This window comes from Pseudophryne corroboree, chromosome 4 (genome assembly GCF_028390025.1).
Source record: "Pseudophryne corroboree isolate aPseCor3 chromosome 4, aPseCor3.hap2, whole genome shotgun sequence".
NCBI classification, from domain to species: Eukaryota; Metazoa; Chordata; class Amphibia; order Anura; family Myobatrachidae; genus Pseudophryne; species Pseudophryne corroboree.
In genome coordinates this window covers 311,534,144-311,546,247 of record NC_086447.1, presented here as the reverse complement: position 1 = coordinate 311,546,247, position 12,104 = coordinate 311,534,144, and the positions used below count along the sequence as shown (strand labels likewise).

Genomic DNA, 12,104 nt, shown 5'->3' with positions numbered 1-12,104 from the left:
TTTAAATACTATATTATTGTCCCTTAGACACAGGCACATAGTTAAAAATCTTGCGTCATACTTTATAGGTCACCATAACCTAACTGATATTTCCTGGCAAGGCGTGTTGTATATAGTTGAAGGAACATATAATTATTAGCCATTGTAAATATTGAAATATCTTGTTATTTTTATGCAATCCAGAGTGCTGTACCACTATTTTCAACACAACTATACATACCTTGGACCAAAAACTACCCATTTGTGGTAATTCCAAGTAGATGGCAGCAGGAATTATGTTAGCAACTGGGCCAAAACATGTGCACTGCAGGGGAGGCAGAGAGAGTTAGATTTCGGTGTGTTGTGTTCAATCTGCAATCTAATTTGCATTGTAAAAATAAAGCTGCCAGTATTTACCCTGCACTTAACTAAAATAAAATAACCCACCCAAATATAACTCTCTATGCAAATGTTATATCTGCCTCCCCTGCAGTGCACATGGTTTTTACCAACTCCTGAAAAATTTCCTGCTGCAATTAACTTGTAATTACCCCCCTTACCCAAAGATTTGCAATTCTCATCCCATTACATACCTCTATCTAATTATTACACATATTTTTATAAATATATTTTATTAAAATACAAATATTGATATTAATACAAGTCAAAAATTATATTCTACAAAGCTTGGACTATCTATGTTAACATTTATCAAATTATTTGATAAAAAATTAAGAATGAACATGCTGCTGTGTGACCACTAGACTTGTTTTTGATTTCAATTTTATGTACAATCCTGTCCAAAATTTCCCTTATTTTTCTAGATGAAATCACCCTATTGCAAATCGACGTTTTGTGATAAACAACATCCGTCATCTACGTGTGCAGACTGAGTGATTAACTGGGGAAGGTGCACGTGTCTCAAGTCCAGCGACGACAATATTTAAAGACATTGTACATTTAGTTCCACAGAGGAAATTCACTATTCCTGTTAATGCTTTCATCCAAATTGTATTATATATATATATACACACACACACACACACACACACATATATATATATATATATATATATATATATATATAAATATATATATATATATATATATATATATCTATCATTCACAAATGGGTGGCACTCACGAGGACTTGTCACAGCAGAAAGAACTAACGAGAGAGACTGAGCTCTGGTAACGTTTCAGCTATATTCTAGCTTTCGTCAGACCCGTTCTGACGAAAGCTAGAATATAGCTGAAACGTTACCAGAGCTCAGTCTCTCTCGTTATTTATTTCCGCTGTGACAAGTCCTCGTGAGTGCCACCTATTTGTGAATGATTTATACTGGCATGCAGCCAGGAAAGGCACCGAGGCAGCTGCTAATAACGACAGAGTGCCGTTCTTTTTGGATTATATATATATATATATATATATATATTAGTATTATTTTATTTTATAAATTCAGTTTTATGCACTCTGAAATAAATAATCAACATCACAGTGGTCCCCTTTGTCATCCCTTCTGTAAATTTCTAATTAATATTGTATTTTAAAATGCCATGCTCCAACATTATATTTTAAATACAAAAGCCCTATAGGCAGTATATGTTAAATACAACCGAGATGAGATGATTTGCCATAGTTTAAAAAAAAGATACTTTCAATGCCCCAGAAGTATACCAGATTTTGTTGTATCCATGCTTTGCTACTGTCCACGTAATTTTATCATCCTGTCATCTTTACATAAGCGTCATTTCCAAGGCATGGCTAAGATGTATACTTTTACCGTTGTTGTGCCTTGAACACCGCATTGGTGAATGCCTTATATATTCCCAAATTCAAGATGTGTTAAGATTGTCAGTCATGTTAATTAAATGTGTATTATATGACAATATTAGATACACAAATTGAAATCTTCAAAAAAATTTATTTAAAGTACAACAAATAAAACTACAACCACTTTGTAATAACACATAACATTAAGTTATACAAACATTTAAACAATTTATTGAAAGTTCTACAACAATTTTTTATTAAGACATAACAGAAAGTTAAACAAACTTACCAAAAATTTATTGAAATTATAACAACAACCACTTGGTTAGAACACAATATTAAGTTATACAAATATTTAACATATCAAAAAATATAGCAAGTGCAGTCTGTCACATTAAAAAAATCTTTATTCAATTCAGATTAACTGTAAAGAAAAACTTAATTCTATACACGTTGTTTCTTGATAGTACCTAAAATCAAACAATGCTTAGAAATGTTTAACTCTATTTCTTAATATATTATCCCTTTATTAACAGTAAATTATATAGTGTTGCAGATAACATTGCACTGAAGTATGTGGTCATTGTCTTATATTTTCCAAAATCCCCTTACCAAACATTAATTTTTCATTCCCACAAATGGGTATCAACCCATGTTTTTCATCTGAGGTGGAAATGGTACAATGAACGGGCTCAGTACCAGCTTTGGAATTGATTTATTTTGAATCCAAATTTTAATTTTTAGAAGGTGGTAAGCCTGCTTTGAAAACTAAGTGAGGTAAGAATCATTGAACTAACTGTCCTTCTACCCCTGTGCAGTACAATCTTTTACCCATGGATGTAGGACAGATGTCGGCCATATGTTATCCGTAAAATTAAAAACGTGGTCCCACCTGCCTATTGCTCAGGCAGTTGGGTCCACCGGGAGTCTGAAGGCTTTGAGTAAGCAGATCTTGAGTTTTGTTCCTGAAAACCAGTCGCAGCATTTTTCATATACTCCCCTCTCAAGGTAATAGAGGATGCAGTGTTTTTCTTTTATTATTTATTCCTCCAAAAGGAATGCAATATAGGGGCAGTATACGATTTCGTAGCCGGTATAGCTGTGGAAGGAAGATATGTATACTTACCCACCATTGCCTTAGTTACTCACTTATCGATTTCAACCAAAAACATGGACTCACCTGTGAAGGGCAGGATGTACACGTTTCTCCTGTAGTCTGCTTCCGCAGTCCATTGTCTGTGGTAGTCTGTAGATGGTATCCTTGTGCCGCCATATACATAGTCTACAAGCTAATTGTTACGCCGGAACTGTACTCACCACTCTTCATATCTTCATGCTCTGTTAGGGGTGTTGTTTGTTCTTGTGAATAACTCCATCATGTGCTCCTTGTGTCAGAGTACAGAGTACAGAGTAGGAACAGGACCATTAACTCTTTACCATTTTTTTCTGTTCTCCTTCCCAAGTCCAACGAAGCAGGCATACTGGTCCAACCCATTCTCCGGTCAAATACTAACCTTAAACTAATAAAAATCTGCTAAAATCCTCAGGAGCTCTCACACTTGTGAATTTCTCCTCCAGGTAGATTTTCTAAACAGTCTACTAGGAGCGACATAGAGGGATTAGCTAGTCAACACTACTAAAGAGCACATGGCTCCTAGTGGACCTGTCTATTGTCCATGGTACTAATGTTTACCCCAGTTTCCTCTAGGATGCAAGATAAAGTACTTTATTTTGAATCCTGAGGAATACAGGTAACCGAATGAGCCACTAACAGAGTGCATCTGCATGCTATGAGCATCTAGCGTGTTCATATAGCCTCACAGCTGCATACATTATGGATTTTTGTGGTTAATACTCTCAATTTTTTTTAAAACAGTTCCAACAATCAATGCTGGCGATCATGCGAGCATTGGATTACAGTTTTTGAAGTCCTAGTTTAGCTATGCCCCCATTTTTGAGCTTCTTTATTTGATGCCTGGAACAATGACTTTAGGGTTGATGTTTTTGGTTTTGACTGTAGAAGGCTTCTGTGCCGCAATGATCTTTTAGTTCCAAACTCTTCGGTTCTTCCATCATGGACGTTCTGCAAAAGGAGATTAAAATAGTAAATTTAGAGTTATTTTTCAATACAGCCATATTAATGTATAACCATGTCCCCTCATACCTCAACTTTTCACAACTTAGTTTTCTGCAAATACAGCATTTGACCATTTTGATGCTGTAATAGTAAACATGATTTTTTTATTAAATTGAAATAAGACTCCATGTCCTCCGTATTTTCTCAGTAATTTGTATAATGTCGCTTATTGTTTAGATCACAGATTTTAGCCCTTGTAATAAAGATACAGACCCCCACCAAAAACATTACCATACTCTGCGTAAGACACTTCATCATCATTGTCAGCTTGCATCATATATGCCACAGTACGCATTGTTGGACTAATGGTAAGGGTCTGTGACTCTGGCTCTGGTATTGTCACTTAATCTCTATTCATCATGTCACCCATAGACTGAGTTAACTTTTTCATCTCTTTCTCAGTATGCTAAAATTTGATATAAATATTTGATATGATCCCTTTAATGGCATCTTTTTGATTAGTCCCTCTCGCCTGAGAATGTCTAATAGTTTTGTTACATTTACTATATTAACCCGAGGAATATAGACACTCTGCTGTGCATCAAACACATGAACATGACATTGTAATGTGAAGGGACACACGCACACACATGAAAATTGAAAAACACAATTTATCACAGAGCCAACATGGAACCACAGAACATGGATACCGCAACACCAACTTTTTAAAAATTACAAATCAGCTGGGTTGCTAAATCAAGTTAATTAAATTTTTATTTCTATTCTACAATGCTCCCCCCCCCCCCCTTACTAAGAAGGATTGGTACCGCTGTGGAGCCAGACTTAGTTGAGGAGATGCGCTTCCCTGTGATGCCTGTTAGTGTAATCTGCCAAAATAACATTGCGCTTGCGAGATCAGTCACCTATCAGCGTGGAACAGTACCAGTAAGCCTATATGAGGTTGGCCTGTTCCACACAACCCTAAGTCCCACTAAGCATGCAGGCTTGTGTCAACCAGTCCTGCATGAAAAATGTGAAAAACAAAAGCAGATAATTAACAATCTTGCACAAGTGTGCCCGGCTCCTACGGTCACATAATTAAAATTGCGTCTGTTAGTATGGGAATACAACAGGCATCCACCATACACTATTTACTAAAGTGCCCAAGGCAAATATAGAACTGGTCCATACCCCGTAAAACTAATGTGTATCCATTATCTTCTGTGACTTAAGAAAAATCAGGCTTATACGATGCAGCATACCTTGGTAGCTCTATGCCTGCATCATTATTCTGTTGTCTTCTCGGACTGGACCCTTCTCCGATTAGGTCTTGCCAGTTGTCTGTATGCTGTAAAGAAAAAAAGACACAGTCAGTTTATAAAAAAAACTACCTTTGTTTGTCACTAACTGTCCCTGACACCATTGCTGATCTCCTTTCCCTAACTTAGCACACCACTACGGACAAATACCTAACTTGTTGGGGAAAAGAAAGAGGAAAAAGCTAGATGACTTACCCTTGGCAAGTCCTCCGCCAAGCTCTATGCCAGCCTCTGTGCTTGATTAGCGGACTGGACCCTTCTCCGATTAGGTCTTGCCAGTTGTCGGTATGCTGTAAAGAAAAAAAGACACAGTCAGTTTATAAAAAAAACTACCTTTGTTTGTCACTAACTGTCCCTGACACCATTGCTGATCTCCTTTCCCTAACTTAGCACACCACTACGGACAAATACCTAACTTGTTGGGGAAAAGAAAGAGGAAAAAGCTAGATGACTTACCCTTGGCAAGTCCTCCGCCAAGCTCTATGCCAGCCTCTGTGCTTGATTAGCGGACTGGACCCTTCTCCGATTAGGTCTTGCCAGTTGTCGGTATGCTGTAAAGAAAAAAAGACACAGTCAGTTTATAAAAAAAACTACCTTTGTTTGTCACTAACTGTCCCTGACACCATTGCTGATCTCCTTTCCCTAACTTAGCACACCACTACGGACAAATACCTAACTTGTTGGGGAAAAGAAAGAGGAAAAAGCTAGATGACTTACCCTTGGCAAGTCCTCCGCCAAGCTCTATGCCAGCCTCTGTGCTTGATTAGCGGACTGGACCCTTCTCCGATTAGGTCTTGCCAGTTGTCTGTATGCTGTAAAGAAAAAAAGACACAGTCAGTTTATAAAAAAAACTACCTTTGTTTGTCACTAACTGTCCCTGACACCATTGCTGATCTCCTTTCCCTAACTTAGCACACCACTACGGACAAATACCTAACTTGTTGGGGAAAAGAAAGAGGAAAAAGCTAGATGACTTACCCTTGGCAAGTCCTCCGCCAAGCTCTATGCCAGCCTCTGTGCTTGATTAGCGGACTGGACCCTTCTCCGATTAGGTCTTGCCAGTTGTCTGTATGCTGTAAAGAAAAAAAGACACAGTCAGTTTATAAAAAAAACTACCTTTGTTTGTCACTAACTGTCCCTGACACCATTGCTGATCTCCTTTCCCTAACTTAGCACACCACTACGGACAAATACCTAACTTGTTGGGGAAAAGAAAGAGGAAAAAGCTAGATGACTTACCCTTGGCAAGTCCTCCGCCAAGCTCTATGCCAGCCTCTGTGCTTGATTAGCGGACTGGACCCTTCTCCGATTAGGTCTTGCCAGTTGTCGGTATGCTGTAAAGAAAAAAAGACACTGTCAGTTTATAAAAAAAACTACCTTTGTTTGTCACTAACTGTCCCTGACACCATTGCTGATCTCCTTTCCCTAACTTAGCACACCACTACGGACAAATACCTAACTTGTTGGGGAAAAGAAAGAGGAAAAAGCTAGATGACTTACCCTTGGCAAGTCCTCCGCCAAGCTCTATGCCAGCCTCTGTGCTTGATTAGCGGACTGATCCCTGTGTCCGGCTAGTTTGCTGTTGTGGACGGCTCCTCCTGGGCTCCTGACGGCTCCTCCGGGGCTGTGGCATGCTCCTCCGGTGCTGTGGCATGCTCCTCCTGGGCTCGGGCATGCTCCTCCTGGGCTCGGGCATGCTCCTCCTGTGCTCTGTTCCACATAACCGTCTGTGCTTGTTCCAACATCTCCTGCTGTGCTCTGTTCCACATCTCTTGCTGTATTATGGACTGCTCCAATTCTTCTGACCTTTGACGCTGCAGTCTCAAAACTGACAATGCTCTTTGGTAAGCCAGATCTCCTCTCTCTTCTTGAGCATACATTTCTTGATCAATTGATGTTCTGTTTGATGGTGTTGTGACTTCCGAACTTCGTTCTGCCTGCTGTGGTTGTGCGCTGTGCAATCTTCTTCCTTCGTCTGTCATCAGCTGCAGGCTTGTTGAAATCATGCTTGTGTTTAGGTTGCACTGTTGTTGCCACAGTAGCATGCTTTGAAGGCCTGTTCCAATCTGTTGGCATTGCAATGAAATATGTTCCAGAGAATCATTGTGTTGTCGACAGAGTTGTTCCTGATGCGATTCTCCATCCCGCTGTTCATTTTGTTGGGTGCTGATCTGTTCAATCTTCTGCTGCATGCTCTTGCAATGTCCAACCACCGACATATGTGCTGACACAAGTTGATCGTAGTATCGGGCCAGCGATATCATTGCGTCATTTTGTTGAACAACAGCTGTCTTGATATGGTCGATGTTCTGTTCCATGTTGTCCAAACGATTATTAATCCTTTGGCTTTCTTCAGCTCTACATTGCTCCATGTTCTTTAAAGCTTCCAGTATTAGATTGAGTGATGACTCTGTAATACAAGTAAATAATTTAGTTTAACAAATTACAGTTGAACACAATTAAACACTCCTAAATTGTAAATAAATATAAAATTGCTACCTCCTCGCGTAGTTTCCGGTGTTTTTGATTCAAGGACTTCTGGTACACTGCCTGAAGTTTCCATGTCCGGAATTTGCTCTGTTCTTTCAACAAGATTATGGTCTCCAATTGCAGGGCAGCTCTGTGAAAAGGACTCTTCTGGCAGTGTCTGTGGGTGCCCCTGTGATGAATTTTCTTCTGGAAGTGGCTGTTGGGATGATGTTTCTTCCTGCACCGTGGGTGGGTGCCTCTGGGCTGATTCTGTTTGAAGTGTCGCTGCTTGCAGTGTTGAATCAATCGGCAATATTGTATGCTGTATCTGGGTTTCTAAAATGTCAATATAGATATATACAATAATTATAACCCAAAAATATGCAGCGCCAGAAATACAGACAGCTAAAGATACGCAAACAGTGCAAGCTAGAGGTATATACCCATTGATAGATATACATGTACCAAAATTTTTAATTTCATGTACAAAAACTATGCCTTACCGGTATCCTCAGCACCTCCTCCAGTTGTCGGATATCCAAAAGAAACTCTTCTCTTTGCCTTAACTGTGGAATCTGTAATATTTATATAAAGAACATACTGTAGTTATTAGTTTTGTTTCCATACAAAATATTTTTTGTATATATATATATATATATATATATATATATCTGAAAATACGATATGTCCCTAACCTTTCTGCGATTTTGTTTTCTTCTTTGGCGTTGTTTCCGTTTGTGGCGTGCTATGTTTTGTTGGCGTAGAATCTTTTGTGGCTCCTTTTGAAAGAAATAAGAAATTTAAATTTTTGTTTAAATAATTACTTTTTTAAAAAGAATATTAAAAAATTAATTTTATAGAATTTTTAAAAATAATACCTTCTGCACTGGTTCCTGCCATTTCTTCCTGCACAAGTACGAAGTAGTTCTCCATCTTCTTTTCCCAATCCTTGTGTAATTTTTGCCCTTTTTGGATCTTGCGATTGACGGATCGTCTACAGTCGCGTAACCTTTTCTTGCAACTTTCGTTGCTTAGCTTGAACCCACCTCCCAAAGAAACTGATTCAGAGATTTCATTCCACGTCGTTCCCTTGAATCGGTGATGAACATTTCTTGCCGGCGAGCCGAAAAGTTGAAAGGAGTGATGAACAACTTGATTGATTAGGGTGTCCGTTTCTTCATCTGTGAAGTTGGGTGCCCTGCTGCTGGATTCTTCTCCCGAGTCCGCTTCTTCATGCGAAACTCTGCCATGGTCGGTTGGTGATGTTTGTTGCTGTCTTTCCGAGGATTCTTCTTCCTGTGCGGATAGAGAAAGCCTCCTTGCTACTTCCTCGGACATCTCTGAAAAAAAAACTTAAAAAAAAAAAAATCATAATAAGATTAATAATAATAATAATAATAATAATAATAATAATAATAATTAGTATACTAGCAGTGCAACATACCCAAATTTTGCCAACCAGCTGTTACAAATATACACAAGTAATGAACCCCAGCAGTGCCAAATATAGAAATTATGCCACTCAGCAGTTCCAGATACCCAAATTATGCCACCCAGCAGTGCCAAATACAGAAATTATGCCACCCAGCAGTGCCAGATACCCAAATTATGCCACCCAGCAGTGCCAAATACAGAAATTATGCCATCCAGCAGTGCCAGATACCCAAATTATGCCACCCAGCAGTGCCAAATACATAAATTATGCCACCCAGCAGTGCCAAATATAGAAATTATGCCACTCAGCAGTGCCAGATACCCAAATTATGCCACCCAGCAGTGCCAAATACAGAAATTATGCCACCCAGCAGTGCCAGATACCCAAATTATGCCACCCAGCAGTGCCAAATATAGAAATGATGCCACTCAGCAGTGCCAGATACCCAAATTATGCCACCCAGCAGTGCCAAATACATAAATTATGCCACCCAGCAGTGCCAAATACAGAAATTATGCCACCCAGCAGTGCCAGATACCTAAATTATGCCACCCAGCAGTGCCAAATACAGAAATTATGCCACCCAGCAGTGCCAAATACAGAAATTATGCCATCCAGCAGTGCCAGATACCCAAATTATGCCACCCAGCATTGCCAAATACAGAAATGATGCCACCCAGCAGTGCCAGATACCCAAATTATGCCACCCAGCAGTGCCAAATACAGAAATTATGCCACCCAGCAGTGCCAAATATAGAAATTATGCCACCCAGCAGTGCCAAATACAGAATTTATGCCACCCAGCAGTGCCAGATACCCAAATTATGCCACCCAGCAGTGCCAAATATAGAAATTATGCCACTCAGCAGTGCCAGATACCCAAATTATGCCACCCAGCAGTGCCAAATACAGAAATTATGCCACCCAGCAGTGCCAGATACCCAAATTATGCCACCCAGCAGTGCCAAATACATAAATTATGCCACCCAGCAGTGCCAAATACAGAAATTATGCCACCCAGCAGTGCCAGATACCCAAATTATGCCACCCAGCAGTGCCAAATACAGAAATTATGCCACCCAGCAGTGCCAGATACCCAAATTATGCCACCCAGCAGTGCCAAATACATAAATTATGCCACCCAGCAGTGCCAAATACAGAAATTATGCCACCCAGCAGTGCCAAATACAGAAATTATGCCACCCAGCAGTGCCAGATACCCAAATTATGCCACCCAGCAGTGCCAAATACAGAAATTATGCCACCCAGCAGTGCCATATACAGAAATTATGCCATCCAGCAGTGCCAGATACCCAAATTATGCCTCCCAGCAGTGCCAGATACCCAAATTATGCCACCCACCAGTGCCAAATACATAAATTATGCCACCCAGCAGTGCCAAATACAGAAATGATGCCACCCAGCAGTGCCAGATACCCAAATTATGCCACCCAGCAGTGCCAAATACAGAAATTATGCCATCCAGCAGTGCCAGATACCCAAATTATGCCACCCAGCAGTGCCAGATACCCAAATTATGCCACCCACCCGTGCCAAATACAGAAATTATGCCACCCAGCAGTGCCAAATATAGAAATTATGGCACCCAGCAGTGCCAAATATAGAAATCATGCCACTCAGCAGTGCCAGATACCCAAATTATGCCACCCAGCAGTGCCAAATACAGAAATTATGCCATCCAGCAGTGCCAGATACCCAAATTATGCCACCCAGCAGTGCCAAATACAGAAATTATGCCACCCAGCAGTGCCAAATACATAAATTATGCCACCCAGCAGTGCCAGATACCCAAATTATGCCACCCAGCAGTGCCAAATACAGAAATTATGCCATCCAGCAGTGCCAGATACCCAAATTATGCCACCCAGCAGTGCCAGATACCCAAATTATGCCACCCAGCAGTGCCAAATACAGAAATTATGCCACCCAGCAGTGCCAAATATAGAAATTATGCCACCCAGCAGTGCCAAATACAGAAATTATGCCACCCAGCAGTGCCAGATACCCAAATTATGCCACCCAGCAGTGCCAAATACATAAATTATGCCACCCAGCAGTGCCAGATACCCAAATTATGCCACCCAGCAGTGCCAAATACAGAAATTATGCCATCCAGCAGTGCCAGATACCCAAATTATGCCACCCAGCAGTGCCAGATACCCAAATTATGCCACCCAGCAGTGCCAAATACAGAAATTATGCCGCCCAGCAGTGCCAAATACAGAAATTATGCCACCCAGCAGTGCCAAATACAGAAATTATGCCATCGAGCAGTGCCAGATACCCAAATTATGCCACCCAGCAGTGCCAGATACCCAAATTATGCCACCCAGCAGTGCCAAATACAGAAATTATGCCACCCAGCAGTGCCAAATACAGAAATTATGCCACCCAGCAGTGCCAGATACCCAAATTATGCCACCCAGCAGTGCCAAATACAGAAATTATGCCACCCAGCAGTGCCAAATACAGAAATTATGCCATCCAGCAGTGCCAGATACCCAAATTATGCCACCCAGCAGTGCCAGATACCCAAATTATGCCACCCACCAGTGCCAAATACATAAATTATGCCACCCAGCAGTGCCAAATACAGAAATGATGCCACCCAGCAGTGCCAGATACCCAAATTATGCCACCCAGCAGTGCCAAATACAGAAATTATGCCATCCAGCAGTGCCAGATACCCAAATTATGCCACCCAGCAGTGCCAGATACCCAAATTATGCCACCCAGCAGTGCCAAATACAGAAATTATGCCACCCAGCAGTGCCAAATATAGAAATTATGGCACCCAGCAGTGCCAAATATAGAAATCATGCCACTCAGCAGTGCCAGATACCCAAATTATGCCACCCAGCAGTGCCAAATACAGAAATTATGCCATCCAGCAGTGCCAGATACCCAAATTATGCCACCCAGCAGTGCCAAATACAGAAATTATGCCACCCAGCAGTGCCAAATACATAAATTATGCCACCCAGCAGTGCCAGATACCCAAATTATGCCACCCAGCAGTGCCAAATACAG

The 12,104-nt window shown here is 40.7% G+C and overlaps 1 long non-coding RNA gene across 1 annotated transcript; it reads right to left on the bottom strand.

The window, feature by feature from the left end:
* Window positions 1-7,801: 7,801 nt before the first annotated feature.
* LOC134911372 (uncharacterized) lies at window positions 7,802-8,587 on the bottom strand. The gene is made up of 3 exons (XR_010176520.1): window positions 8,314-8,587; window positions 8,122-8,193; window positions 7,802-7,954 (listed from the first exon to the last, which is right to left on the bottom strand). It is a non-coding gene; the product is annotated as an uncharacterized LOC134911372 (long non-coding RNA).
* Between the last annotated feature and the right edge of the window lie 3,517 nt (window positions 8,588-12,104).